At 40.9% G+C, this 25,770-nt stretch overlaps 1 pseudogene; it reads right to left on the bottom strand.

Annotated features, from left to right (window-relative positions):
• Positions 1 to 385: 385 nt before the first annotated feature.
• Positions 386 to 25,770, bottom strand: part of LOC131224706 (delta(14)-sterol reductase-like) — a 48,282-nt pseudogene continuing 22,897 nt past the window's right edge.

The raw sequence follows: 25,770 nt of genomic DNA, 5'->3' as shown, positions 1-25,770 counted from the left end.
AAAGGACACCGAATTGCAACAATTTTGAAATGGGCCCACTTCCTTTCTGTCGCATCACTGATTCATTTGAATAAAAAAAATTCAGCAATCTAGTGAGTTATGCATCAGTCACCATTTATAATACCCGAAGTGTGTTAGATGCCCTTCAGGCCGTTGGGATCGCCAAACTGCTTCATCGACTGAAACAAATAGCAATACAGTTTTGAGGCAGAAATAGGTGGAAAACGGAGATCCAAATGAGGTTTCCGTTGCCACATTGCTGCAAGTGCCCAACAGAATGAAATACCAAACATCCTCTATAATCCCAATTCAGGAGATATAGAAAGCAAGCCGTTAATCTCGCTGACTGATCCTAAACATGCATAAAGATAAGATGGACCCAAGATTAGACAAGTATAGAAAGATAATTAGCTTAAGAATAATGCATAAAAGATAACTGAATGCTTCATGAAATTATCCAAAAAGAGATGAATATAAATCCCATTGGCGATCAAAGGTACATGCTAGAATAAAACAAGAACTGCATGTTTCTTCCTACAGCTACAAAACCTCTCTTGGAAGGAAGTCTGTGTTGCTTACATCTTATCTGTATGATTCATGTAGACATCCCTTTTGAAAATGACGAGCGGTTTTATAACAGGCAGACGCCCACTGTTCATTTCTAGTAGATGTAAGGCAATATCCTCCATGGAACAAGCTTGCAGTATTCTTTCCAGTCTTCTTTGTACACCTGTGCACACCGAGCTTCATCTCTTCTCTCTCTCCATATCAGCAGAATAAGAAGATACAATGGGTAAAAGTATGGAACTATAGAACTACAAGAAGGGTAAAGATGTTGAGTAATGATTGCCCTTCTACGTTGTTCTATATGATAGGGGTATGGCAAGTATTTTTATTTTTATTTTACACACGCACTCACACCACAGTGAGATTTCACCACAATGGGTACTCGAACCCATGACCTCCTGTTGAAACTCTTGTGAGTCTACCACAGGGGCATGAGCAAGGACCCTATAGGCAAGCCAAGCATGCTTGGGTCTTCAGTTCGGGTGAGTGGGGCTCATCAGTTTTTGTTTTCGACAAGTGAGGCCTGCCATGTATGGCTGCAACTTGGGTTCAGGTCAACCTGAACATGATTAACCCGAGATCAGTTCGGGTTGGGTCAGGTTGTCAAGGTCCTCGGGTTGTCCAGGTTGAGCAAACTCAGATCAGGTTAGGTCATGTGGAGAATAATCACATGTATCTGGGTCGGGTTGGGATGATTTGGGTCAAGTTGAGTTGAGCATGGAGGAATTTGGGTTGAGTTTGGATTGGAGTTCCATTTGGGTTGGGTTGTGGGTTGGACCTCTTGAGGCTGGGTTGGCTCAGGTTGAACTTCAACCCAATGCAACCTGCCCGAGTTGCATCACTACCGCCATGGTCTTTGGCCTTTATTTGTGGAAAGTAATGTTTCCGTAAGATTGAAGCAATAGAATCTTATAATCTGGGATCTTTTCAGGGAATCCCCCATCCATGGTGAGGCCCATCAGATCAATGGTCTTGACCCATGAACCACGGGGAAAACTTGAGTGATGTTGAGTGCCTCAGTTTCTGAGGCTCATTAGCCTATATTCCTCATAGAGCCAATAGAAACCAGTTTGAGAAATTACCTGGCTCCACAAGGTAAGCTCAATGTTAGTGCCAGCAACAAAGTCCCCAAGGTAATCGCAGTGCCTAGCAACTCCCCTGCAATAAAGTGAACGAATTTTACAACGAATCATGAGTGATGAAAAGTCATAACCTGAGTCTCTCACCGAAGGAATCATGAGTGATGAAAGTCATAACCTGAGTCTCTCACCAAAGAAATCATGAGTGATGAATAGTCATAACTTGAGTCTCTCACCAAAGGGATTCGTAGCTTACATTGAAAGATGTGCATACGTGTGCCAACCTTGAAGATGCCCAGCCCAAAAAGTCAGGTCGGTGCACTCATCACAGTGTTGTCATGTGCGATCACATATGCATATATCCATATGTAAGCGATCATGGCACATATGTGAAAATATGCGATCGCATATGTCATGTATGCAATCGCATATTGGCCATGGCACATTAAATTTTTTATTTTTATTTTTTCAAAAAAAAAAAAAAATGCCTATAAAAAGGCTTCCAAACCTCCTCCATTTACAATATTCTCACCCCAAAACTCTCTCTCTCTCTCTCTCTCACATTTCCTACTTCCCAATAGTCTTAATCTCTCCATCTCTCTCCTACATTCCCTCTCTCTCTTGGAAGTTGGAAGGTCAAGATTCAAGCACTTTCAAGTTTTAAGGAAGAGAGTTTGTTGATTTTCTGCGATAATAAATAAATAGCTTGTTGATTTTGTTGCTACTATAGAGAATGCTAATGTATTGTGTATGTGGTTAGTGGCCCTTTTAGTCCCTTTTTAGTGTAAGTGCATGTGCACACTTCCTTCTTCTCCTGCGGTGTACTATATGCTTTATTATAATAAAACATTATGTGTTAGGGCAAGCAAGCCTAACACAACATCTCTCCCAAACTCTCCTCCTTCTCTCTCAATATTCTCCTCTTTTCTTCACATTGTTATCATTAAATCATTCTCTACTTGGTATTAGAGCATAGATCTAAACATTCCGCATCCAACAAATTGAGAGGTGACATGTCACCTTGCTGACGTCAGCAGCCGTACGACTGACGTCAGCGTTGTAAGGACATATAGACTCCGTTTGAGCTAAAAGTTTAGGGGTTTGATAGATCTTGATTTTAGAAGATTTGTCATGATTTTTTTAAGACTTTTTTGGACCTCCTTTCATGGTATTTTGGGCGAAATAGAAAAATTCAAAAATCGGGCTCATCTTCCGTTTTTTTTCTATTTACCTCAAATCGGTAAGCTTTTTTTTTTTGTTTCTTGGCTCAAGATGAACCGAAATCTTCCTCCCAAGCTACCCATGGAGGATTTTTTACTTAAGATCAATGTTTGAGAGGTTTTTAACCTCAAACGGACGTGCGGCTGGGCCGTTTTTCACTCAGTTGGGCCTTTTTTTTTACTGAGTTTCATGGTATTTTGGATGATTGATATTTGTTTGAGGTTTATCTCTTATTCTCCTTCTCCTCACACTGAGTATGTCACAGTCGCAGATGGAACCTAAACTCTCATTTCTGGGATTGGTTCCATACCTCTTTCTTTTTCCTTGTCTTTGTCCTCAGTCTTGCATGTACCTGGTTTTCCATTAAACTTATTGTCTGTTAGCTCTCTTAATAAATCACTAAATTGTTCCATTACCTTCTTCCCTTCTTATTGTTTGTTTCAGGACCTATAGACGAAGAGAGTGAATGGTGGGGGGCATGAGCGAGGAGGCGTTTATCTTCTCGATAATACACCCGTTGCCGCTTCTAGTACCCTTTCTCTGGATCGAGAGTCCATGAATCAGTGACATTGCCGCTTAGGCCACCCATCCATAGCTAGATTGAGAATTTTGTTTTCCTCCTTATCTGTCACTAAACCGTTATGCTGTGATATTTATGAATAGTCTAAACATCATCGTGCTACGTTTCCTCCTAGCTCTTATGAGAGGAAATCTCAACCTTTTCTTCTGGTTCACTCGGAATGTCTGGGGACCAGCTCCGGTTACCTCCACTTTTGAATTTAGATATTTTGTTACCTTTATTGATGATTATTCACATATGACTTAGATTTATCTTTTGAAATCTAAAGTGAAGTGTTTGAAGCATTTAAAGTCTTTTATCATGAAGTGTGTACTCAATTTTAATGTTCCATTAAAACCCTCCATTCTGATAATTTTGGGGGGGGGGGGGGGAATACGTCTATGGTCTTTCTGTCTTTCTTGCAGGAACGTGGTATTTTGTCTAGAACGTCGTGTGCTCGCACACCTCAACAAAATGATATTGCATAACGAAAGAATCGTTATCTTCTTAAAGTTGCTTGCACCCTTCTGCTTGGTATGCATCTACCTAAATATTTTTGGGGTGATGCTCTTCAAACTGCTACTTTTCTTATTAATCGTATACCTTCACGTATCCTGTCTTACAAATCTTCATTTACTATATTGTATCCTCATAATAATCCATTTCCTTTACCACCTAAAGTTTTGGTTGTACATGCTTTGTTCAAATTTTGGATGTAAGTAATGATAAACTTAACCCCAGGACAATTAAATGTGTCTTTCTAGGGTATACTCGGAGTCAGAAAGGGTATAAATGTTTTGACCCATTGACTCGAAAAAAATGTCTCTGCCGATGTAACCTTCTTTGAGGATATTTCTTTTTTCTTAGCTCTAGGCCAATCCCTCTGTGATCCTCTTGCGAGTCAGGGGGAGTATGACTCTTATCCTCTTTCCACTAGTGATTATGGGAAAACTCCTCTCCCATCCATTCAACATTCTGTTGGTGATTTGGGTGAGCCTAAGCTTCTGCGGGTGTATCATTGTCAAGATAAATCTTCACACGCTCAGCCATCCACCCTTCCACTCACTTTGGATGTTGGCTCAGGTGACTCTCTTACCTCGAGTTTAGATCTTCCCATTGCCTTGCGCAAAAGGTCACAATCTTGTACTCAACACCCCATTAGTAATTTCGTTTCATATAATCATCTTTCACCATCTTTTCAGTCATTTGCAGCTTCCCTTTCATTACAGACTATTCCTCGATCTCTCTCTCACATGCTCTTCAAAGTCCTGACTGGACGAAGGCGATCATAGAAGAAATGTCTGCTCTTGAGAAGAATCATGCTTGAGACCTTATGCCACTTCCTTTAGGCCATAAACCTATTGGCTGTCGATGGGTTTATACGATCAAGTTTTTTTCAGACGACTGCATTGATCGTTATAAAGCTCGTCTTGTTGCTAAGGGTTACACACAGACTCATGGTGCGGATTACTTCGAGACATTCTCTCCAGTGGCTAAGCTTAATTCAATTCATGTTGTGATCTCCTTGAGCGTTAATTTATCATGGCCCTTGTTTCAGCTTGATGTTAAGAATGCATTTCTCCACGGGGACCTTGCAGAGGAAGTTTACATGCATCAACCTCCTAGCTTTGTTGCTTCTCACAACCCTACACTTGTATGCCGGTTGAAGAAGGCTCTTTATGGATTCAAACAATCCCTACGTGCATGGTTCGAAAAATTTAGTCAGGCTCTCTTGGAGTTCGGCTTTGTTCGTAGTCATGACGATCATTCTCTCTTTGTATGTCGTTGATCAACAGGCATCATGGTTCTCATTGTCTATGTGGATGATATTGTTCTGTCCGGTAGTAATTTTGCTGGAATGAGGGAGGTCAAAGATTTTTTGAAGACCAAGTTTGAGATCAAGGATCTTGGTCCTCTTCGCTACTTCTTCGGAATTGAAGTTGGTCGCTTATCATCCAGATTGGTCTTGTCACAACGAAAATATGCGCTCGATCTTCTCATGGAGACCGGCATGTTAGGGTGCAAGCCTGCTACCACTCCCATGGATACTTCACAGAAGCTTCGACCAGATGATGGTGCTCTCTTTACTGATCTCGGGATGTATCGACGACTTGTAGGCCGACTTATTTACCTGACTATTACTCGTCCAGATCTCTCATTTGCAGTGGGCGTTGTTAGCCAATTCATGCAAGCTCCCCGTACTTCCTATCTCACGACTGTTTACCACATACTTTGGTATCTAAAATCAACCCCGGGTCTTGGCCTCCGCTTTCAGTTACATGGTCATCTTCATCTTTCTGGCTATTCCGATGTTGATTGTGCAGGTATTACTTTTGATCGCCGCTCTACATCCAGCTTTTGTACCTTCCTAGGTGGCAATCTTAAAACATGGAAGACCAAAAAGCAGCCAGTTGTTGCCCGATCCTCAGCTGGAGCAGAATATCGTGCTATGGCTCATGCAACGTGTGAACTCATGTGGCTTCGCAACCTTCTTGAAGAACTTGGCTATCCTTCTTTGGATCCTGTTCCTCTTAACCGTGACAACAAAGCGGTCATCTATATTGCTCGTAACACGGTTTTTCACGAGTGAACCAAGCATATTGAGGTCGACTATCACTTTATTCGGGAGAAAGTAGCTTCTAAGGAAATCGTCACTCCTTTTGTTCGATCCAGGGATCAACTTGCTAATGTTCTTACAAAGTCCTTGAGTCCAGATGCTCTTCATCGTGTTCGTGCCAAGTTGGGCATGATCAACATCTATGCTCCAACTTGAGGGGGAGTATAGAGAATGCTAGTGTATTGTGTATGTGGTTAGTGGCCCTTTTAGTCCCTTTTAGTAGTGTATTGTGTATGTGGTTAGTGGCCCTTTTAGTCCCTTTTAGTGCAAGTGCATGTGCACACTTCCCTCTTCTCCTGCGGTATAATATATGCTTTATTATAATAAAACATTATGTGTTAGGGCAAGCAAGCCTAACACAACATCTCTCCCAAACTCTCCTCCTTCTCTCTCAATATTCTCCGCTTTTCTTCACACTATTATCATCAAATCATTCTCTACTGCTACTTCTTAATTGTTAACTATATTGTTGAATATTGATGACTTTATGTTTAGTTCATTGTTTAATTGATTTGATTTCTCTCAAATGTATTTTAAATATGTAAAATTAGTTATCTATTAACTTAGGAAAGTTCCCCTTAGTTTCTTATTTTTTTTATCAATTTTTTTTAAAAAACTTTTCCTTATTTTTTATTTTTATTTTTTAAATTAAAAAAAAAAATTTGAGAAAAAATATATGCGGTCACATATGCGCATAGGCATATGCGATCGTCCATGATCCCATATGCAATTTGACAACATTGATCACATGTATGAAAGATATGGATAGTCAAAAGAATCAACCAGCAAGTCCATATACAAGGTACATGTGCCCCACATGTGCAAAAGAAAGGAGTTGTCACAAGAATAGTCCAATGGGTCCACATTCAGTGTATGTGAATGGTTCGCATCTAGATGCGAACCAACTGATTCTTGGGCCAAGGATCTGATGAGCAGCTTGGATTTCACAGAAGGCTGCATGAGTCCTGTTCTTATCTCTCCCAAATATCTTGTGTTGGTGTATTAACCTGTGTTGCTACATTCTATGCTTAAAGTGAAAATATATTTTATTCTTACTTCATTCTATTTAACTATTTGGATGAGTTGGCATTGTCTCTGTGTGTGTGTGGGTGCATGCGTGCGTTGGCATGCATGTGTGTCAAAAGGTAAGCCGGTTGAGTTTTTTCATATAGCTTAATCTGAAGAATCATGCCTTTGATCTTTCCATAGGACAGGACAATCCTCTCTCTCTTTTTTTTCTCATGAATTATGAAATTTTGTTAGGGGGCAAGAACTGCAGGTCAAAACCCTTCTTTTTTTCCTTTTTTGATGAATTATGAAAAAGAACAGCAGGCCAAAAGCAGACTTCCACATCAGCAGTATGATGTTATATCATCTCTCATCATGTCATATCTGAGAAGAAATCTGAGAGATGAGGAAATTGTTTATCTTATCAGAGCCTCGTACAAGTTCTTGAGGATGTTCCATTCCTAGAGAAAGTTGGGATGGTAGGATCTGGATTTAAGACACTGGGAGAATTCCCAGTCAAAATCTATCTACACTCGGCTTGACACGTGATTGTTTGCAAAGTAGACGGATAATTAATATGAACTGTTCCATTCTGTGACCAAGGGACACAACAGTCTGTGATTGTGCATGCCTTTTGCTTATTCGGTGTCGATGAGTACCCTTAGCTTGCTTGGCATGGCTGACTCAATGTCAAGTTCTATCATGATACTCCCCGAAAGCTTGGAGGTTCAGTTTCAGGCTCCCTTGAGATCAGATTCTCTAGAATCTTTGCATTCCAAATTTATTGTAGTATTCATTAAGAGAAAGCAGATCTTTCTGCAATAAGCTGGAAGAATCAGATGGTTGGTTGAGATGGAGAATAATGTATTGGACCTTGATCTTCGGGAAGCTGTAGGATTCAAGACCAATAATCTAAAAAAAGGCGCTAGAGAGGGTGGTGGAACAAAGTTTGGAGAACTTTGAGCTTCAATGGTAGATCAATTGGTATTCCCATCCATGCCAGTGCAGGATATTATTAGAGATAAGATGGACATTGTTGACTGTTTGAACAGCGTTACGAGCAGAAATTGGTGTTGCTGATTCAAATTAATTCAAGATCAGAGCCCTGTAGCTAGGGGTCAGATATCACTGACCATTTCCAGGTCATCTCATTGAGGGCATCCGCGGGCTTTCCTTGGAGACTTGCAGATTGAACCAAAGAGATCTGAGAAACATGGAGCTTTTCCAGCTATTTTTTCTCATTCACTTGTGGAAGGCAATATGAAATCCGATAGGGAAGGGCTCTTTAGACCCTCCTCGGACTTTGGGATTGTTCCCTTGTAGTTGTTCTTTTCCTTTCTAAAAACAAAGCTTCATCTACCAACTACTGAGCATATGTGTCTATAGGCCGGAAAGATATATACACATCTTACCAGATGTTGTGAATGTTTATTCTTCATGAGCAAGAGAGTGCCACAACAAAATGTTCAGGTTTTATTTTTGTATTCTTTTTCTCATTTTCTTTTGAACATGTGAAAGTAAGCTTCATTAAAGGCGTGCATTCAAGGAAGTAAAGATCCATTAATAAAGAGAGATGCAAAAGAAAAAAAAAAAAAACTCTTAAAAGCTGACACAGCATATACAACATTTAAAACCAATACAAGCAACACCAAAACTTGCATGCATGTCAAACTTGAAATTTTTGTTTAACAAATGCTGGCTTTCCTTGTGTTTGGAATGCAAGCATGAACTGGTGGAGAAATTACTAACAATCACCAACATTAGTTGGAAGTAGAGGTGGGCATCGAGTCAAATCGGACCGGATTAGGTCCAACTCGACTCGATTCGGTTTTTGCAAGTACCTGACCCGAACTCGATCCGATTCGGGACTGAGTCTAGTAGGGCTGACTCGATCCGACCCGATTCCTTGCTGACCTGACCTAAACCGAGTCCGACTCGGTCAAGGAAACCGAGTAGGATCGAGTCGAGTCTATCCGATCAATTCGGACTAGGCTGAGTCAAGCCGAGCCGGAAACTCTGGTGCTAGGAAGGAAATAAGAGGAAAATCGGGAGAGAAAGAGGGAGAAAGAAGGAGATGAGGGAAATCGGGAGAGAAAGAGGGAGAGAAAGGAAGAGATAGAAAGATGGAAGGAAAGCAAGTTGGCTCGGGCTGCGGTGCCGCACCACACCAGGCCGTCCGCCGAACCCGAGTCAGCAACCCAAACTCTCCTTTCACACCGGGTAGGACCTCAAAACCAGGTCAGGCCTTGTTCGCTGGTCGTGCTTCAACCAGCAAGATGGGAAGGCTAGTATGGTTGTAGTTGTTTCACGCCACAAAGGTTCATCTAGCGGCGCTGGCTCTGGTAGGGTTAGGGTTTGGGTAGAAGAAGGGTAAAGGTTTTTTTTTTTTAAAAGAACTAAAATCCGACTTTATACTACCCGATTCCGGTCCAGATCGGATCGGATCCGACCGGATCAGATCAGATCGAGTTGCTACATGACTCGAACTCGACTCGGTTTGGCGTTGGATCCGAGTGGGTCTACTCGATCCAACCTAACCCTGGCTTTCGTTTCGGGTCGGATCGGATCCGACCGGTTCGGTCGAGTCGGGTCGGATCCTACCCACCTCTAGTTGGAAGTAGGGACTGGCCCCAGAGCTGGACTTGCTTATTTCCCGGTGCTTAGATTCTCAATATGGACTCCTCCATGCCATTGAAACTTAACAGAGACAGAACTTGGAGATCTAGTATGCTTACTGAACCTTCTACAGAGTCATTCTCCTTATAGTTTAGAGAGGGATTCTTGGGTCAGTGAACAGGAAAGATCTAGTAGTTTCTACGGGGTGGTTCGCAACTTTAGGTCAAGAGCACTGAAGGCACCAAAAAAATTCATTTGGTCATATGGGGGCCACACAGGTTTATTGCACTAGCATAGCTAGTAGGGATTAGGGTTCTCATGGTGGATGATGGGCAAAAGAGGAATATGAACACACCTAATATGTGTAGTATGTGCATGTGGAATGCAAAGTTTATCAATCCCCTTTTCATGCATTGTGTTTCCACTAGAGCACTTTCTTTGATCTCTTTAACTGCAGATGGGTAACGCCAAGAGTTGATTGGACCTTTTTGTCCTCATGTGGCGTGGGGATGGGATCCATTGAAAGGGAAGAAAGTTGTGGAAGTTAACTCTACTAGCGGGTGTATGGTGTATTTGGAGGGAGTGAAACAACAGAAAACTTCGCAACTGGAATTGGTTACCAGACAAGGTGTTCAGAAGGACAAAGCTGGATCTTATGGCCTGGCCTCTTCTTTTGAGGAGTTTGCTAATTGTTCTTTAGATTCTTCAGTGTTTTGGTCATTTGTTGTGTAATACTCATGTAGACTTCTCAATTATGCTTTCTTAATAAAATTCCTTACCTTTAGGGGGGGTTGGCGAAGTTCAGTTAGGACTCAGGAGTAGAGAGAACATCTTGTCAGTCACTCAAGAATGGCTTGTCAAGATAGAATAGAAGGAATGTCCTTCATTGGTGCAAGGTGCTTAAAGAAAGATCCTTGGATCATGGATATAAAGGATAAATATTATTTCGAATAGTTGATGAAGAGTAAAAAGAATCTTTCTTTTTTATGAATAGCAATTTATTCAAAAGAAAGTAAAAGAAAATGGCAACAAGCTCTAAACAGGTGCCCTCGACAAAACAAGCAAAGAACCAAAAAGGGAAAACAAAGCCATATGCCCAAGCGGCTATTGGGGCTGATTTTTAAAAAAAAAAGAAAAAGAAAAAGAAGAATACAACACCTCACCTCAAAACTTCAAAGACCCGCACTGCCAGAGACCTATCCTCACAATCCCCTCTTTGGCTAAGGAATCGGCTACATTGTTTGTTGCACAGGGCACATGGGAAAGAATATCTGCATGTCAGCACATAGCTCCCTGATTTCCCCTCTTCGCGTAGATGAACCATCACATTGTCGCCCACCTCAAACACCTTCAGATGACGATGTTTGTCAGCCAGCTCCTTGTATTTGTCATTGGAAGCTTGCAACTTGGCATGAACATCAGCGTGAATGCCCATAATTCGGTCCGCCATATGTTCTGCAACAACGCTTATGCCTGGGAGCTTGGGCAAAGGAGCCAAAAGAGTATGTCGGGCCATTTGTCCATACACAACTTCAAACAGGGTCTTGCTAGTGGAATGGTTCAGCATGTTATTGAACACGAATTCCGCCTAAGCCAAGGCCAAATCCCACTAATTCTGTTTATCTCCATAAATACACCGAATAACACAACTTCAGTTTGCCCATCGATTTTCGGATGATACGCACTGCTAAACTTAAGTTAGGTGGCAACTTATTGTACATCTCGGTTGGAAATCTTTCTTCGCGCAGATGAACGATCACATTGTCGCCCATCTCGAACACCTTCGAATGCCAATGTTTGTCAATCGGCTCCTTGTATTTGTCATTGGAAGCTTGCAACTTGGCCTGAACATTAGCGTGAATGCGCATAATTTGGTCCGCCATATGTTCTACAACAACAGTCATGCCTTGGAGCTTGGGCAAAGGAACCAAATCAAGAGTATGAAGGGGCACTCGTCCGTACACAACTTCAAACGGGGACTTGCCAGTGGAATGGTTTAGCATGTTATTGAATGCGAATTCCGCCTGAGCCAAGGCTAAATCCCACTGCTTCGGTTTATCTCTAAAAATACACCGAATGAGGTTTCTAAGGGTATGGTTCACCACTTCAGTTTGCCCATCAGTCTGCGGATGATACGCACTACTAAATTGAAGTTGGATCTCAAATCGCTTCAATAAAGTCCTCCAAAAGTGGTGAGGAACTTCGTATCACAATCGGATGTGATGGATTTAGGAACACCATGTAGCCGCCAGTGTTTGAAATATCGGTATTGCGTTATGTATTGTATCCTTGGGATATAGATACGTATCGGTTATCGCATAAGATATATCGTTTGTATCAGGTAATTTATCATACTCTTTGGGAAACATTGGGAAAATAGTTGAATTTTCCAATCAAATTCAGGGATTGTTAAAAAAGACCTTAATACACACTTTTAAATAATAAGATCTCAAAAAAGAAGTGCACATAATAGGTTTCTATGCGCTGTCTAACTTCACTAATGCAACTATATTCATATTGAATGCATAACATTTAGAGTGTATGAATGATCATCAAACACCTTAAATACTTCGAAATTTGTCTAAATTGATAGCTGGTTGAAGGGAATTTCGAAAAATATATATATATATATATATATATTTTAATAATATTCTATTAATTTTTACTTTAAAACTGAATTTTATTTTCTGAAAATTGACAAGGACTTGACAAATCAGTAGATCAAACCTCATACATGTTTGATTTCATGTTTGTAGTGCAACATTGCAAGCAATTTGGGAGAAATTAGGGAAAATTTTGAATTTTTCCCAAATCAGACCATCTACACTCAAATGTTGAAATTAGAGTGTATGTGCTGATCATTTCATCAAATACTTCGAAATTATTCTTATTTGATAAGTGGTTGAAGGAAATTTTTGAAAAAAACATGGAGAACATGAAGAACCAATGGATATCAAAATCAAAGCTCCAACTCCATGATTTTTCATGCAAAACATGAAGAATCAATGGATTTATAACCATTTGACACCGATTTAATATAATTAAAAGAAAAAAAGGGATCCGAAATTGAAAATGCTCATCGGATCGAACATGTAGGATATATCAGCACTACTTATGTGTTTCATATCGCACAAGTGGGATACAAGATATATCGTGGGATATATCGGCCAGTATTGATATTTAAAACAGTGGTAGCCACACAACCTCGTGAAAGAACAGGTTCACAACATGTGCAGCATCAAGAGTCTTCTTACACGAAATAAAGTACACCATCTTTGAAAATATGTCCACCACCACGAACACCGAATCCATGTTATGTTGGGTCCGCGGCAGACCAAGCACAAAATCCATGGATAAGTCCTCCCAAGGACCATCAGGGATAGGCAATGGAGTGTATAAGCTCATATTCTGAGACTGCCCCTTGGAAGACTCACAAATGTGGCATCTCTGTACTGCTTTTCCCACATGACACTTCAACTGAGGCTAGTAGTATTATTCCTCCACAAGAGCTATAGTCTTGTCTCTCCCTAGGTGACCGTCGAGGCCACCTCTATGTAGCTCTTGGATGATACAGTCTTGCAACGAACTTCATGGAATGCACAACTGATTTCCTTTTAAGAGAAATCCTTCGTAGCATCTAGTCCACTCGTCCTTAAAATCCTCACCTTCTGAGTCAAGTTATTCCGTATCGGTATTGGTTGGCGTAACGGTGCCCACCGATACCGATACGGATACGGGGGTGTATTGGCGATACGGGGGCATAACGGCCCGTAACGGTGCAATTTTTTTCCCAAAAAAATATGGATTAAATCCGGAATATTCTAAGCATTCCAAATATTTATTCATTTATAAATTGGAACATGTTTATGGTGGTGTAACGGTCCACTCTTTGGTGAGAAGTTGTATCGGACTGTCTGATGAATTTATAAACCAAACAACCTGGAATTAATTAAACCTTTCATATTTAGTTTTCTAACAATATAATATCTATATAAATTTATTATAATGAATGTAATACCATTTATATTTTCAAGTTTTCCTTTTATTTATAGTACTAGTGCATTGCATACTTCGTGACTCACATGCATTTTATTTCAATATATAGAGTTTACGGACTTTTGTATCCTATTATGTAATTCATATACCTAACAATTTGATATCATTTTTCTCATAAATATTTTAAAAAATTAAAATTAAATTGAGGTAAATAGTGTTGTCGATTCGGGGCTGGTTTGGAGACCATTTGATGCCCCAAACTAACCTCAAATTAATGCAATCTATTGGCACTTATCCCACTAATGGATTGGTGGACATTTATTCGACAGTGAAAAATAAAAAATATCAAATGGTCTTATATCAAAAAACAATTGGAAAAAAAAAGAAGAAGGTAAATCTAGATCTCAGGTGGACCACTAGTGGGCTAGGCTGGCCACCTCGATGTATTTGTATATCAATGCCATTAATCTGTTTTGCCAACTCATTTTAAGCCATGGTCCAAAAATTCAGGTAGATCTAAATCTTCGGTGGACCACTAGTGAGTATTCCTTTAAAAGTGGGGCCCACCTCAATACATTTGTTGTATATCCATGTAAAAAAAAAAAAAAAAGGAAGAAGGGAAAAGCCATCACCTTTTTTTTGTACTTCAATTTCCTTTTGTTGTATACCAATGTAATGGACCATAATCACTAAATCATGCTTGACTTGGGTTGAATTAGACCCTGTTTGGTTGACTTCCAACAGGTCAAGCCAACAAGCAACATTCTGATATAAAAAAAAATAAATTGATAAACCATTAGATACATGCCCAAAATACCAAAATACCCAAAAAAAAGAAAAAAAAAGAAAAAAAAAGGTAGATTCTTGAATATCTCATGTATTCCTTTTTTCTGATATCTCCCCTTATTTCTTTGGCTTAAAATAAAATTTTGATTGACGTGGGCCGATATAGTTCAATACAAGGAATACCAATACGTGACGGGGATGCCTATACCATATCATTTTTCTGTTGGGCTGATACGCCCCTGATTCCAATATTCAGAACCATGGTGAAAGGGGTGGAAACTCTTTAAACCTTGTATATACCTCATTTAAAAAGGCAAGCAACTGATTCCACTTGGCAAGTTGAGTAACATTTTACCATGTAAACACTTTTATTTACCTCCAATAGATCTTTTTTTCTTTTTCTTTCTCTTATGAAGAAAGAATTACAAATAAACACTGTACCCCTTTTCTCTCCCTAAAAACTACCAATACCAAACACAAGAAACTAATTACCTGGTAAAGACTTCACCAGTACCTAAATTACCCCCAAGGGCACATTTGGAAATGTGGCAACACACCAATCAGGAATGGAATCAACCACCCCAAATCACAAGCAGGTGAAACTTCAGGCCTAACCTGAGATTACACCAATCTCAGTGGTAACAGAAAAGCATGCTTTGAAAATAAATTGCAAATGCACCAGAAAAACAGAAAACTTTCGGAACCTTACCAGTAACCTGAAGCAAGCAACTTCCCTCCAATAACTTTTGGAGGCTTGCCCCATATATGAGCTTTGGGGTTTTTCTTGAAAACATGCTTTTGCTTGTTGGCTCCTTTAAAAACTCGATACCTGCACAAGACAAGGACAGTTTGAGAACTACTAGAAATTTCTAGAAACTGCCTACTAACAAAGTTTGCTATTTAAGGTAGGTGTTCCCCAAATGAATGCAATATCCTGATTGTCAAATAATAAAAAAGAAAAATGCTCTAGCGCGACAAGTGCATGGGAACATTCCACACACCTAGTGGACACATGAGCAGTCCATATCATTGATCCAGTCCCCATTTGGTCCAAACCACTCCTCATAAGCCACCTCGCTAAAACATACACTAGTTGGAATTATCCTAACTATCCGATCAATAGCATACAGAAGTGGACGGTCAAGATCATTTACAGAAAAAGGAGGTCCAATCACCAATCTTTCATTCAGAGGACTCCACCTTGGATTTCTTATGGTTCTAAATAATCAATTTGGTTCAACCATGCCCACTCAGCATGAACTTTCCACAATAGCTCAAGAAGGTTGGTTAGACCTACTGGACAGTCCAGATCAATGCTACTGCCCACATGTCCAAATGTAGCTCGGGGCATGGGAATGCTCTCATGCACTGGAGTATTCTCTAATAAATATTGAAATTTGTTTACCCAATTAAAAAACCTAAGCAGTTGGCAACAACAGCTGCTTTTGTTAGCTCCACTTTGTTTCCCAAAAGCCACCAACCCTGGACCAGTGATAGAACAGTCAAATCACTTGAAAGAATCATAGACAATACATGGAAGAAACTGAGAGGGATAACAATGGTATTAATGGTTCAATTCACAAGCACAAATAATAATAATTGCTGTTGTACTTAAGCTCAGTACAAGAGATACATGACCGGTTGCTATGAAACTTTAGATGTAATTTATGTTAAAGGAATGCATTTATGCATATACCTGCAGAATATGTTGCCTGTGTTGGGGACAAGGTACTGAAATCTTTTGTATACCAGCTAACTCGCCACAAGAATGTAATTATTCAATAAACTCTCTTTCCACCTGTTCCTCCCTCCCTTGGTTGCACAATCCCCCCCATGAGAATCTCACAACATGATCTCTCTCTTCTTTCTCTGCTTTTCTGGATTTTTGAGATTCAGATCTCACAACAAGTATCAAAGCAGGCTTATCGAGGATATACCATTCGTCTTCTTTGGTCACCTCTTCTAACTTTGTTTGTGGTTTCAAGGTCGGGCCCACTTCACTAGTCCAAGGGCACAGATGAGTGCAGAATCCGACAGGGGAGAATAAAGTATTCCAAGTATTGTCGAGGTTCTTTCACCATTAAAAGGTTAGTAAAATTTACTCAGATTTGATCTTGGCTATTGATATTCATAATAGTGATCACAATCGGCATCTGATTTTTTGGACTTGACAATTTTTATTTTTATTTTTTCCATCTAAGAATGAACAATCATTGTTATTTTGTTTGGGTGATGTTTTGATGTGTTCACCCAATAGTTGCACAAAGCGTGATGCGAAGCGGCAACAGATTCAGGAGTGGGAGCAGGGAAGCATCTCTTTCAAAATGTTAGCGAGTATAAACAGCTAGAAAATGTGATTCAAAGCGGGAGCAGCACCTGATCAGAAGGATCATGCAACTAATTTCGTTCTTTGATGCAGGACCAATGTATGAAGCCAAATAATCAATTACATCAATCAGAAAAATTAAATTAATTAAAAAAATCACAAACCATTCTAACGTGATTACAAATCTCAAGATTCTAAGAAGAATTCATACATAGTTCAGGGTTAAGTTGTCAAACATCATCCTACATGATCACTAAATACGGAAAATTGGGATCTAAAAGATGTAGGGATATACAAGGAGGAAAACCTAATACTATCTAGGGCTTGCTAAATCAAGATAAGGGTAAATCTAGGGTTAGGGAAATTTGGGGAAGAATGAAATTACAGCTTAATTTTTCCAATTGGATGAGAAAATTTTGGGGATTTGGGTTGTAATTAAAAGGAATTAGGGTTTGGATGATTGGGTGTTAGGAAATTGAAGTGAATTAGGGTTTGGGGAATTTGGGAACTTAGGGTTAGGGTTAGGGTTTAGGTATAGGATAAGAGCATTTGGAAGGGGAATCAAAAGGAAAACAAAAGGGAAAGAGGGTGGCTGTATAAACCAGCCCGCAGGGTACACACGTGTGGCTTTATGGTCACACATGTGAGGCTTGGGTGGCTAGGGTTTGATCTGTAGTGGAAGGGGTGATGGGGAAGGTCAAGGGAAAAGCAAAGAAGGGGTTTTGGAAGGCTATTGGAGGTCTAGAACAAGAAGAAGATGAAATCTCAACTCAATACCTCGAATGGAGAAGAAAAAATCAATGGCTGATAGTTGGAAGCCTCTCACTTCTGTGGTTAAAGAAGTGCATCGCACCGACTTTCGTTCCAAATCGTATGGAAGAAGTCTCCACATCACATGAAGAAGAAACAAAGAGCTTTTGTAGTTTTTTTAGAGAAATTCCACCATTAAAGGGAGGTCACCCCCTAGCCGCAGGCGTGCGTGATGTGATGTCCTCATCAACTCCCCTTGGCTAAGAAGAGTTCGCCTCTGGCGGACAAAAACTCCGGTAACGTTCAAGTATGTCTGGGTGTAAAGTCTGCAGCACTTCCTCTGTAATCCACGTGCTATTCGAAATCGGTCTGTTCTTCCAATTGACAAGGAATTTCTGAAATCCCCCATGGCAAGTGGAAATCTTTTATGCATATAGTATCTTCAACTTGTTCGCTTTGAGCAGGCAAGGAGGGTAAGTGTACCAAAGGCTGGGATTATGGATCAGGTGGAGGCCATAGGTTAGGGACTGGGTCATTGTCTGTCACAGTCTGTGTGAGGGTTTGAAAATTGATCATGAGGCGAAGTAGCAGGACCCTTATATCGTACTAGATCTTCCACATTAAAAGTAGAGGTAATTCCCATGGTACGTGGAAGGTCTACTACATATGTATTAGGACCCAATTTCCTTAGTATTTTGTATGGTCCTGCACTACACACTTGCAACTTCTTGACAGCTCCCTGTGGAAACCGTTCAGGCCTCATACGAACCATGACATAATCGCCTACTTGGAATTCCTGGAATTTGCGATGAGAATCAACAAGCGTTTTGTATTTTTCATTACTTAAATTAATCATCTTCCTGATCTCAGTATGCAACTCATGTATATGACGTGCAAACTCATGTGCTGACTTTGATGGCCTATGGGACACAAACATAGGTATGAGATCTATAGGTTTCCTAGGTTTGTACCCATGCACAACCTCAAATGGACTCATGCCTATGGACCTATTAATGGAACTATTATATGCTAATTCGGCTATAGGCAAAACGGTATCCCAAGTTCTGACGTGATCTCCCACAAGGCACCTAAGCAGATTTCAAAGACTCCTATTAACGACCTTAGTCTAGCTGTCTGTCTAGGGATGGTAGATGAGAATTGAAGCCTTGTCCCCATCATGTGCCATAGTGTCTTCCAAAAATAGCTCATAAAGCGTACATCACGATCAGACACTATGGTCTTTGGTAGACCATGTAAACATACCACCTCTTCAAAGAAAAGTTTAACAACATTGGGAGCATCCGACGTTTTTCGAGCATGGAAAGAAATGGGCCATTTTGGAAAAAACGGTCCGCAATCGCGAAGATGGAATTGTGTTTCTTGATAGTTTTTGATAAGCTCAACACAAAATCCATATTGATGTCCTGCCACGGAGCATATGGCACCAGCAAAGGCGTATACGATCCCGTATTTTGTTTTCTCTGCTTCGCCAGTTAACAAGTCCCACTCTGCCCAATGATCTTGGCTACATCTTGATTGAGACTTGGCCAATAAAATCTATCATTCACAAGGGCAACGGTCTTATCTCTCCCCAAATGACTAGCTATTCCTCCTGCATGAAGTTCCCAAACTAGGAAATCATGGAGGGAAGTACGGGGAATGCAAAGACTGTCATATTTAAATAGGAAATCATCAGTGATGACAAACCCGCGGCTGTCACTCGATTGACTATCTCGTAATGGCATGTACAACTCATCAAAGTCTCGGCATATATGATACTCTTCTTTCAGCTACTCAAACCCCTCAAACCTAGTCACTTCTACACTCATACTCTGGAGTAGTGATAGATCCGAACGGATGACAACCCCAAGTGCAGGGCTGCGATGTAGTTTTAACTCGGTGAGGTCAAGATCGAATCCACAGGAACTTATATTTATGCATTCTCAAAAACACTTTAGAACTAGAACTAAACCTAGAATTAGAAGAAGTAATGGTGAATATCTGAGTAACTGAAGGAAGAAATCAATAAAATAAAACACTAAAGCGCCAAGGATCCACTTCTAGCCATTCTTAATGCCTATTTCACTTGATTCAATCAGAAAACTTAATTGAAATCGAAGTCCTATCCTATCCAGCCGGATAATAGAGCAGTTAATTCATAATTCTTAAACCGAAATAGATCTGAACTTCAATTAATTCAGTTCCCACATGAAGGACCAAGTTATTGATCGTAGGAATTCAAAGTATCTATCATGCCCATAGTCTATGATAGATCGATGAATTTTACATATCAATCCCTTGCAAAAGAGAAGCAAACAATCTTAGCCTTCCTAAGCATACAAAGTGCCCGGAGTCGACAATAGATCAAAATAAACAAAAACCAAAACTTTATTCAAATCAAGTAACTTGAATCAAAGTAAATTAGAATATAAAAAATAACTACAAGCCTCACCTCTTAGCCCTATCTAAAAGATTTAGCCAAACATTGTCATAGTCGAACTAAACTCAAACAAAAACATAAAAAAGAACTTAGAACCGAAATATTAGAGAAAAGAATGACTACGCGAAAGCTCTGTAACTCCTTGCTCTCTCCCAAACCCTAATTCGTATCTATAAGAGCGTAAATCACCCCCTTAAGAAAAACTCGTACTGACTTTGGACCAACTTCAAATTTTCGCACTTTTGGTACGTTTCAGTCGCACCGAATTTGTCTCTCGGCTCCAGCCGAATTTCTTCAAAAGTCTTCTATACTCTGTCTCCCTCCGGTCGCATTGAACCCTCCTTTGGTGGGACCAAACAACACTTCAGTCGAACCGATTGTCGAGCTGAATTAAGTATAAAATTCACTGTTTGTTGCTGGACTGTTTTATGTACTTTCAATCGCACCGAACCAACCTCGGGTGGGATCGAACAGTTTGTTATTTCTATTATTAAACTGTGTGATTTTCCAAACTTTTCTCCATCTTTAATGCTTAGTTTTCTTGGATCTTTAGTAGTTAAATTCTCCAATGTTGTCCTCCATAAATCTAACTCTCCACTTGGTCATTCTTCAAGCATTAAATCATCGTTTTGATCATCCTTTTCATCTTAGCTCTTCAAATCACATCGCGCAGCAAAGAATACGCAATTAGATCAATTAAGCACACTTGTGCTTATAAACCCAATGCACAATAAGGGGGAAATATGCAATATTTCACACTCAACAAGTAGCACCACATGACAACTAAGGGCATTGGCAGGGTTGTTCTCGACCCCGGCTTCATGTTTGAGAATGAAATAATATTCCTGAATAAATTGAACTCATTAGCATGCCTAGGGTTTAGTTTTTTTGGGATTTAAGGTAACGTAAGGCCTCATGATCAGAAAACATGACAAATTATTGCGGTAAAAAATAATGACGCCAATGGCCCAAGAATTGAACGACCATATAGAACTCCTTATCATAGGTAGAATACCATTGTTTTGCTTCATTCAACTTCTCACTAAAGTAAGCAACGGGGTGCCCTTCTTGACTAAGCATTCCACATATACCTATATTAGATGTGTCACACGCAACTTCAAAGATTTTAGAAAAGTCCGAAAGGCACATGATAGGAGCTTCGCTCATTTTGCCCTTTATCTCTTTGAATGCTCTAGAGGTTGCTTTAGTAATGCAGCGGCATTTTCACACCGGGCTCGAGTGGGGTCGTTTGTGGGATGCAGGGGCACACTCGGGGTGGGTGCGGCCCACAGAGAAGGTCTCGTGTTCGAGACTCCTCACTGAGGGTGATTAATGCGCATTTCACACCGGGCTCGAGTGGGGTAGCCCGTGGGATGCAGGGACATGCTCAGGGTGGGTGGCCCATGGGATTTGGGGCCCACGAAGGGGGTTCGGCCGAGGTCCTAACCCATGCGATGTGGGGCCTGGGATATGAGATAAAATGATTTATTCACCATACTCTAACAGTTCGAGCTTTTAAAGCAAGTGGTTATTTGTCCTGCATCAAATTGGTATCAGAGCAGGAGGTCTCGTCTTTGAGACTCCTCACGGGGGATGATTAATGCAGGGGCATTTTCACACTGGGCTTGAGTAGGGTCGCTTGTGGGATGCAGGGGCACACTTGGGGTGGGTGCAGCCCACGGAAGAGGTCTCGTGTTCGAGACTCATCACCGGGGATGATTAATGCGCATTTCACATCGGGCTCGAGTGGGGTAGCCCGTGGAATGTGGGGACACACTCAAGGTGGGTGGCCCATGTGATTTGGGGCCCATGAAGGGGGTTCGGCCGAGGTCCTAACCCACGCGATGTGGGCCTGGGCTATGAGATAAAGGGATTTATTCGTCACTCTAACAATTCGAGCTTTTCGAGCAAGTGGTTAATTGTCCTGCATCATTTAGTCTATGCGAACTCCTCTCTCTTTATGTAGTTAGTAATGGGAGCCATGATGGAACTTAACCCTCGAATGAACTGCCTATAGAAAGTTACTAAGTTGTGTAAGCTCCGCACCTCGTGAATATTGCGCAGTTCAGGCCACTCTACTATGGCCCTAACCTTTTCAAGGTCCGCTTTCATGCCCTCAGATGATAATATGAACCCTAAGAAAATAACGTTATTTAACATGAATGTGCGCTTCTTAAGGTTGGCATAAAGCTTTTTAATTCCAAGGACTTCACAAGTTTCCCTTAGATGGTGGAGATGTTGTTCCTTTGATGTGTTATAGATAAGAATGTCTTCGAAATACACAACAAGGAACTTACCCATAAAGGGTCTCAACACCTAGGTCATCACTCTCATAAATGTGCTCAGGGCATGACTAGCCACTCATATAGACCATCCTTCATCTTGAAGGCTGTCTTCCATTCATCTCCTGGGCGAATACGTATCTAGTGATATCCGCTCTTGAGGTCAATTTTCGAAAAGATGGTGGCACCCGCTATCATATCTAGCATATCATTAAGACACGGTATGAAAATCGGTACTTGACCATGATCTTATTGATGGCTCTACTGTCCACACACATGCGCCACGTGCAGTCTTTCTTGGGCGTAAGGAGAGTTGGCACAGTGCACGAACTCAAACTCTCTTGAATAAAACCCTTCTTAAGGAGCTCATCAGCCTGCTTCTTCAACTCTGCATACTCTTTAGGGTTCATTCGATAGTGAGGAAGGTTTGGCAGGGTCGCCCCAAGGACAAAATCAATGGCATGTTGGATGTCCCTCATGGGTGAAAGCTCATCTGGTAGGTCATCTGGGAATATAACTTAAAACTCATCCAGAATCGGAATCACCTCAGGGGGGTCCCTCTACACTAACCTCGGGTGTAACTTCTCTAGCCACTAAGGCATACACCATCGAATCTACCTTAGTCTCTCTCAAACTCCATGGCGTTTATAACATGGAGAGACTTAGGTTGGGATTTCCTTGTATCCCTTAAGTTACTCGACTTCCCCTTAGCTTTCTTCTCCGCATTGCTTTTTGGTGGGAGAGGAACAGAAGTGATCTTCTTGCCCTGATGCATGAATGATCACATATTCGAGCGGCCAGATATCATCACATCGTGATCGAATAACCAAGGCCGCCCCAAAATGATGTGACCAACATACGTAGATAGAACGTCACACCACAACGAGTCTGAATAGGATTCAAAATGAACAGGGACAAGACATCGCTAGGTAACGAGTATGGAAGATGTGTCAACCCCCAAAACTCTGAAGGGATGAGGTCGAGGTTTGGGTTTCAAACCCAAACGAGATAAAGTGGCAGCGGAGACCACATTTGCACAGTTACCAATATCGACGGTCACCTTACAATTCTTTTTCCCACATTTTGCATAGGTGTAAAAAATTGTAGTTTGACGCCAGTCATTAATCAACTTAGCATTGGTCAAGGCACACTTAAATACTGCAAGTGGTGTGGTCTCATCTTCCTCTACCTCTTCGTCATTAGCACCATGAAATTGGGCTGATAAACTTCTTCATAGTCTCCCAGTTCGTCTCTCTCATTCTCACCTTCGCCAATCACTAGGGCCTTGTTTCTCTCTTTCGAGGGACACTGATGTGCATAATGAACTAAATTGTAGCAATTGAAGCATCGCGTTAGGTCACCTCCCCTAAAGCTAGCACTGGTTACTCCCTTTTCTTTAACATCTTTAGGATTGGATTGGGAACCAACTTAGGGCTTGGATTGAATCCCTACGTTAGACTTAGTCCCTTGAGGAATAGTCATGACACTTGAATCCCGAGAGTCAAATCACATCCCAACTAGTGTTTTGAGATAGTGCTTGATGTCTTGCACCACTTGGTACATGTGCTCCAAGGTGCCAATGTCACAAGAAAAAAGTTCTCGTTGGATCTTAAATCGGAGGCCCGTCCTAAATCTGGACAGCGTGATCATCGAGCCCTCAATGTCAAATCGCATCATATATTCCTAAAACTTGGCGATGTAATCAAACACAATCATGGAACCTGGAAGCATGACCTGCCACTGGTCTAGGAGCCTCTGGCGGTAAGAGAGGGAGAAACTTTTCCTTAAGCACTTCTTTCATCTCAACCCGGTGTGCAACTAAGGGTTCTCCACTCTTAATCTTACGCTCCATGTTGGTCCAAAAAAGTTTGGTCTGGCCTACCAGCTTCATCTTGGCAAATCTCAACAGATGGTCATTAGACATATCATACCACTCAAAATAGTGGTCCATGTCAGTCATCCTGTCAAGGAATGCCTTTAGATCCAAGCAACCATCAAAACTAGGAGCCTCAACTTCCACATTCTTCATGGCTTGAGCATCTAGGTCGTGACGGTCATGATGTTTCTCACGTTGTGGTAGCACTTGTGCTCATCCACAGCCGACACCTTAGCCACGACCACATCCTCACCTATCAACTTGATCCCCAGCTTGAGATTGAACATCTTCCCCAATGTCAAGATTCACCTGAAGGAAGACCTCAAGTTGATTGACGCGCGATTGGTCACGGCCAATTGAGTAGCGGTGGTCCTATCGTACGCTTCAGTGGCTGTTAAACGGTGGTTGATAACGTTAAGGGCATTGGCAATCTGCTCTACATTCATAATGGGATATAGACCAAAACCACATCCTGAACAAGTGGGCATACGCAAGGAAACTCTAAAAGGGAAAACCTAAATCCTAGGGTAATGTTATGATAAAGATTAAAACCAACCTGAAGATCAAATTGGACATACAAGAGACACTAATCTGAAAATTCAGCAAGCCGTTAACCTGAAATACTATGCTGAAAATTCAGTAGGTTGGCAATCTAAGAGTACCAAGCTGAAAATTCAGCAAGAGTGTGAAAATTACAAACTGAAAATTCAGCAAGGTGACAACCTGAGATTACTACATTGAAAATTCAGCAATGGTAATGTGGAGAACACTAGCTGAAAATTCAACAATGGGATATTCCAAACTAGGAACAAAATTCAGCAAGATAAACCTAGATTCTACATACAATGTATGCTCTACCAACCCTAGATGTGACCCTAACCTAAGTGCAACACAAAAATCATATGCTAAACCTAGGCTTTGATACCAAATAATGAGCGAGATCAATCAGCAAAATTAAATTAATTAATAAAAATCATAAATCATGCTAACATCACCACAAATCTCAAGATTATAAGAAGAATTCATACATAGTTCAAGGATAAGTTGTCAAGCATCGTCCTACACGATCATTAAATATAGAAAAATAGGATCTAATGGATGTAGGGACATCCAAATATAATAGGGTTAGGCCTAATTCAAGGAGGAAAACCTAATACTACCTAGTGTTTGTTAAATCAAGATGACGGTAAGCCTAGGGTTAGGGAAATTTGGGGGAAAATGAAATTACGGCTTAATTGTTCCAATTGGATGAGAAAATTTTGGGAATTTGGGTTGTAATTAAAAGGAATTCAGGTTTGGATGATTGGGTGTTAGGGAATTGAAGTGAATTAAGGGAATTAAGGTTTTAGGGTTTGGGGAATTTGGGAACTTAGGGTTAGGGTTTAGGTCTAGGATTAAGAGGGTTTTGATGTGGAATCAAAAGGAAAACAAAAGGGAAGAGGGTGGCCGTACGGACCAGCCCACAGGATCCACACATGTGGCCGTACGGTCACACGTGTGAGGCTTGGGCGGCTAGGGTTTGGTCTGTAGTGGATGGCGTGATGGGGAAGGTCAAAGGGAAAGCAAAGAAGGGGTTTTGGAAGGCTATTGGAGGTTTGGAATAAGAAGAAGATGAAATCTACACAACTCCTTGAATGGAGAAGGAAA

Source organism: Magnolia sinica, chromosome 14 (assembly GCF_029962835.1).
Source record: "Magnolia sinica isolate HGM2019 chromosome 14, MsV1, whole genome shotgun sequence".
Taxonomy (NCBI): Eukaryota; Viridiplantae; Streptophyta; class Magnoliopsida; order Magnoliales; family Magnoliaceae; genus Magnolia; species Magnolia sinica.
The sequence above is the reverse complement of the archived record's forward strand: the minus strand, read 5'-3'. Positions and strand labels throughout refer to the sequence as shown.